This window comes from Triticum aestivum, chromosome 3B, assembly GCF_018294505.1.
Source record: "Triticum aestivum cultivar Chinese Spring chromosome 3B, IWGSC CS RefSeq v2.1, whole genome shotgun sequence".
NCBI classification, from domain to species: domain Eukaryota; kingdom Viridiplantae; phylum Streptophyta; class Magnoliopsida; order Poales; family Poaceae; genus Triticum; species Triticum aestivum.
The window spans coordinates 647,719,579-647,726,041 of NC_057801.1; the positions used below are offsets into that span (position 1 = coordinate 647,719,579).

A 6,463-nucleotide genomic window follows, 5' to 3' on the forward strand; every position below is an offset into this window, starting at 1 on the left:
GGACGGGTAGTGGTAGCATGTCGAGGGGCACCACGGCAACCTCCGTAGGATCGTCAAGTCGGTGTCTGGGCCACCTGCGAGGATCGGGCATCAGCAAGTAGGATGTCTTAAAAAGAGCCAGCCAGTTGCAGACGAGTAGATGGTACAAAGACACCGAGCATGCGGCCAGATAAACGGTGCTGAGTAGGTCCATACGATTACAGATCTGCTCCAAGAGAACATCGAGGAGGGAATTCCAATCGCGGCTCTGCGTGTCAGTCGGTTCTGCCATCACTACAAGAAATATGTCAACTAGTGACCCTCTGTCAATGACCCTGGAAGGATTGGTCATAGATCTATGACCATTTGAGACCAATTGGTCAAAAGCTGTTCGGGGGGCTCCAAACCCTAAACCATTGCGACCATTTTGGTCAGAAAGGTTGTTATTTCCTTACATGAAATGGTCATAAAGCAAACACTGCTGGTCCCTGCCTTATTTCTAGTTGTTAACAACCAATATAGATGGTCATAACCTTGTAGATTATGGTGGGTTGTGATGACTAGGCGCCATCTCATCAGTTTTGCCTATGTGTCATGTCCATGTGTCATTTTTGCCCTAGGTTGTGAAGCAACCTATATTTCTGTTATTCCAAAAATTCCCAAAAAATTCTCATAAATTGTTTGGATCATATCTTCATCAAATATGTCAAAAACCTTCCTTGCCTAGTTCAAAAATAACTCCACAATATTCATTTTCCTATTCTGTTCAGAACAACACTTTGTGAAGGAAGTGCCACTTTGGCATGTCCAAATAGTATCCATTTTCTATGGTGCTTTCCTATGTCCAAATAACCATCCTCCACCAAATGCCACCTCAATCCATTCATTATTTTGAGCACACCTTCAACATTCGTATTTATGTCCAGTGTGGTACTTTGCAAAGCAAGTACCACCTAGGCTCCTCCTTTTGAGATGAAAATTTGTGAAGACGGTATTCTTAGTAACTGATCATCCTCAGCCAAAACTCATGCCCATTAGCCATGTACATTTCTCGTACCGCTAATCAAACACTTGGCTGCTAATTCATGTTTGAGCATCGATCGGTCTCCTTGTGAGAATCTTATGTTGTAATTTTATTCCTAGCACCTACCTGGGGAGTGCCCAACCCACTAGACATGCATAGGCTGCCCAGAACACATGGCAACGCCACGGTCACGCGGTGACCACGCGACGGGCATGCGAGTTTACGCGCTCTAGAGTTGGGGGCCTCGGCCACCGCCCAAATCTCGACGTATCGCCACCAAACCATGTATTTATGACCAAATAGGTACTTATGTAACTAGAAATGATTTTTGGAAAAAATAAATAGCAAACTATGAGGCATCTGCAGTTCAAATTTGACACGCTTCTAGCTGAATCGGTAGAAATTTGTCTTTTTCACGAGAGGTGGATCAAAACTTTTTACACCCAACCATGTCATCAATTGTGCATTAAATATGTCCTAGTATTTTAGAAAAATGATTTGGTCCAATTTTTCAACAATTATTTGGGAGGTCCTTCACAAAAAAAAAACTACTTTTGGGCACTCGAAAAATGGAAAATGGTTTTTTCGTCCAAAGAAAATGACAACTTCCTTAGGCAACATTGTTTTCCATTCCAAGATGCACCCTTGTGCACAATATGAGATCATTTGAACAAACTATGCCATGAATGTGGCCATAAGATTGATCATTAGGCTTGAAAGCCATGAATCTTCATGCATGATAGCTCATTTTTGAGAACACCTTTTTAAAATAATTTCCGTGTTACAAGTTTATTATTTTTCCTCGAAACTTGGTCACATATAATGACACAATGCGAAGGTTCTCCAATTTTTTGATTTTTTTTGAATTTTTTATGCCCGTTTCAAAATGCGGTCAAAACGGCGGGCTTGACCGTTCCTAGCAAGTGGTTGAATCTTGAAAACACTTTTGATGTTTCTATGATTAAATAGATACTTATGTACCTAGAAATGATTTTTGGAAAAAATAAATAGCAAACAATGAGGCAGCTGCAGTTCAAATTTGACCCGCTTCCAACTGAATCGGCGGGAATTTTTCTTTTTCATCAGAGGTGGATCAAAACTTTTGACACCCAACCATTTTGTCAATTGGTCATTAAATATGGCCTAGTATTTTATAAAATTGATTTGGTCCAATTTTGCAACAATTAATTGGTAGGTCCTTCACAAAAAAACCTCATTTAGAGCACTCGGAAAATGGAAAATGATTTTTCCGTGCAGAGAAAATGAAAACTTCCTTAGGCAACATTGTTTGCCATTCCAAGATGCACCCTTGTGCACAATATGACATCATTTGAACAAACTATGCCATGAATGTGGCCATAAGATTGATCATTTGGCTTGAAAGCCATGAATCTTCACGCATGATAGCTCATTTTTGAGAATACTTTTTTAAAATAATTTCCGTATTACAAGTTTATTATTTTTCCTAGAAACTTGGTCATATATAATGACACAATGCGAAGGTTTTCCAATTTTTTGATTTTTTTGATTTTTTTATGCCCGTTTCAAAATGCGGTCAAAACGGCGGGCTTGACCGTTCCTAGCTAGTGGTTGAATCTTGAAAAACTTTTGATGTTTATCTGATTAAATAGATACTTATGTACCTAGAAATGATTTTTGGAAAAAATAAATAGCAAACTATGAGGCAGCTGCAGTTCAAATTTGACCCGCTTCCATCTAAATCGGCGGGAATTTGTCTTTTTCACCAGGGGTGGATCAAAACTTTTGACACCCAAACATTTTTTCAATTGTGCATTAAATATGGCCTAGTATTTTATAAAATTGATTTGGTACAATTTTGCAACAATTATTTGGTAGGTCCTTCACAAAAAAAATCTCATTTGGAGCACTCGGAAAATGGAAAATGATTTTTCCGTGCACAGAAAATGAAAACTTCCTTAGGCAACATTGTTTGCCATTCCAAGATGCACCCTTGTGCACAACATGAGATCATTTGAACAAACTATGACATGAATGTGACCATAAGATTGATCATTTGGCTTGAAAGCCATGAATCTTCACGCATGATAGCTCATATTTTAGAACACTTTTTTAAAATAATTTCCGTATTACAAGTTTATTATTTTTCCTGGAAACTTGGTCACATATAATGACACAGTGCGAAGGTTTTCTAATTTTTTTGATTTTTTTTGAATTTTTTATGCCTGTTTCAAAATGCCGTCAAAACGGTGGGCTTGATCGTTCCTAGCTAGTGGTTGAATCTTGGAAAACTTTTGATGTTTATCTGATTAAATAGATACTTAGGTACCTAGAAATTATTTTTGGAAAAAATAAATAGCGAACTATGAGGCAGCTGCAGTTCAAATTTGACCCGCTTCTAGCTGAATCGGCGGGAATTTGTCTTTCTCACGAGAGGTGGATCAAAACTTTTGACACCCAAACATTTTGTCAATTATGCATTAAATATGTCCTAGTATTTTATAAAATTGATTTGGTCCAATTTTGCAACAATTATTTGGTAGGTCCCTCACAAAAAAACCTCATTTGGGGCAGTCGGAAAATGGAAAATGATTTTTCCATGCACAGAAGATGAAAACTTCCTTAGGCAACATTGTTTGCCATTCCAAGATGCACCCTTGTGCACAATATGAGATCATTTGAACAAACTATACCATGAATTTGGCCATAAGATTGATCATTTGGCTTGAAAGCCATGAATCTTCACGCATGATAGCTCATTTCTGAGAACACTTTTTAAAAATAATTTCCGTATTACAAGTTCATTATTTTTCCTCGAAACTTGGTCACATATAATGACACAATGTGAAGGTTTTCCATTTTTTTGATTTTTTTGAATTTTTTATGCCCGTTTCAAAATGCGGTCAAAACGATGGACTTGACCGTTCCTAGCTAGTGGTTGAATCTTGGAAAACTTTTGATGTTTATCTGATTAAATAGATACTTTTGTACCTAGAAATGATTTTTGTAAAAAGTAAAGAGCAAACTATGAGGCCGCCACAGTTCAAATTTGACCCGCTTCCAGTTGAACCGGCGAAAATTTGTCTTTTTCATGAAAGGTGGATAAAACTTTTGAAACCAACCATTTGGTCAATTGTGCATTAAATATGGCCTAGTATTTTATAAAATTTATTTGGTTCAATTTTGCAAAAATTATTTGGTAGGTCCTTAAAAAAACACTCATTTTGGGCAGTCAAAAAATGGAAAATGATTTTTCGTCCAAAGAAAATTAAAACTTCGTTAGGCAACATTGTTTGCTATTCCAAAATGCACCCTTTTATGCAATATGAGATCATTTTTTGAAATTTTCATGCGAAAAAGTAGAAAAAAAGAATGCTCAGGGATTCTTTTTTGAAACATAAATTGTCTTTTTGATGAGAGGTGAATTAAAGGCATTTTACATTTTAAGATTTGGTCAACTGTACATGAAATGTTGTCTTATTGGTTTGGAAAATAGTGTGGTGCCATTTTGAAAGTGGTAGATTCTTCACAAAAAAAGAATTTTGTCACTCCGAAAATAAAAAATGATTTTCCACCCTAAAAACTGATTTCTCATAACACTTTTTAAAGATATTTGTCTTATTCCAATTCCAAGTTTGTTAGTTTCCCTAAAAAACTAGGTCACATTTGCTGACACAATGAGAATGTTTTTATTTTTTTGAATTCTCATATCATAAAACTGTTTATATGATTCAACATCTTATTTTTAATTGATTAAGACCAATTTAGATGGTCATAACGTGTATTGGGCTCTGATTGGTCCATGAGCATGTCACGCGGATCGTGCCATCAGCACCGTTGGATGCTCCTCTCTAGATCCAGATCCGACGACAGCCCTTTCTCCCTCACCCCCTTCTTTGTCTGAAAAAAAGGAACTCCCTCCCGCACGCGAACCCTAGCGTCGTCTCCCAACCCCTCTCCAGATCCAGATCCACCACCCCTCTCCCCTCGCCGCCTCGATCCCCTCTTCCTATCCCCTCGCCGCCTCGCCTCCCCTCGCCGCCGCACCGCCCATCCCTCCCGCACCCCCACCCCGCCTGACCTTCTCCCCCTCCCCTCCCCTTCCCTCCCGTGTCCCCATCCTATCAAAACCCGAAGCAATGGCAGCCGCAATGGTGAAGGGCCGCACGGGGCAGCGTGTTAGGCTCTACGTCCGGGGCACCATCCTCGGCTTCAAGAGGTGAGCAGCCCCGTTCTTGGCCATGCTCTCGCCGGATCTGGCAATTCATTTCATGGTGAGATTGGGCGGCGTGCTAATGGCGATGTGGGGGTTGATCTGCAGGTCGAAGTCGAACCAGTACGAGAGCACGTCGCTGGTGCAGGTCGAGGGGGTGAACACCAAGGAGGACGTGGCGTGGTACGCCGGGAAGCGCCTGGCGTACGTGTACAAGGCCAAGACCAAGAGCAGCGGCACCTGCTACCGCTGCCTCTAGGGCAAGATCACCCACCCACACGGCAACTCCGGCATCGTCCGCGCCCAGTTCAAGTCCAACCTCCCCGCCGAGCCCATGGTCAGTGCCTGCCCACCCTTAGTTTTTGATCCACTGCTTGATTTCTTGATGGTGCTTTTTTGCTGAGGCTGTTTGTTGATTTGCGTTGTGTGCAGGGGCGCAAGGTCAGAGTGTTCATGTACCCGAGCAGCATCTAAAGCTAGCATCTGCTGCACTATCGCTGATGATGTTTGTTTAAGGCTGTTGCTTTGCTCTGTGTGATTTTACTCTAGCATGTGTGTTGTATTTTGTCTTACGCCTTGAGAATGACTAGGATTTATGTTATAGAATTCCAAGTGTAGTCGCAATATATAACATGCCTAAAGTATATGGACTTGTGCAGTGTGTCCATCGAGAGATTGATGATGGTTTAGTTTGGGTCATTCAATCTGGTTGATGTAGGATTTCGTGATCTTGCCATTTTAATCCCTGAAAGATGCATGCTAGGCAATATTGTCATTATGAGTTATCAGTCTGTACTTGATCCGTTTACATTGTATTAACTTTCTTGCTATTTAGCGTTGTGCCTATGGATGGTTGCCCTTGATGGTTGCCAGGCGATTATTGGTTTTCGCACTTCAGGAGGCTGTATTAATGGCCCTGCACAAGTCCAGTTCAGCTTTGCTGTCTGAATCCCGTGAATATGTTGACGGGATCTAACCATCCTACAACTTCAGGGGTTTGTTAATGTCTGAATCTCCTTACTTCAGGGTCCGGATTCACACCAGTAGTATAAACTTGTTCCTGTTCACATACACATGTTCACGAGCACACATTGACATGGCCAAGCCTCACGTGCACATGGTGAGTGAGCTTCAGAATTGAAATTTGTTTTTGCTGGGACAGCTCAACCCAAAAGAACTGTGTCACACACATTTTTTTCAAATAAACTGAAGCATTATTTTTTGCATTTCATTTCATCATGTGTGTGCCACATGCTTTTACTTCTGCA

At 40.4% G+C, this 6,463-nt stretch overlaps 1 pseudogene; it reads left to right on the plus strand.

The window, feature by feature from the left end:
* Positions 1–5,133: 5,133 nt before the first annotated feature.
* Positions 5,134–5,669, plus strand: LOC123067646 (60S ribosomal protein L35a-1-like; annotated as a pseudogene).
* The last annotated feature ends 794 nt before the right edge of the window (positions 5,670–6,463 follow it).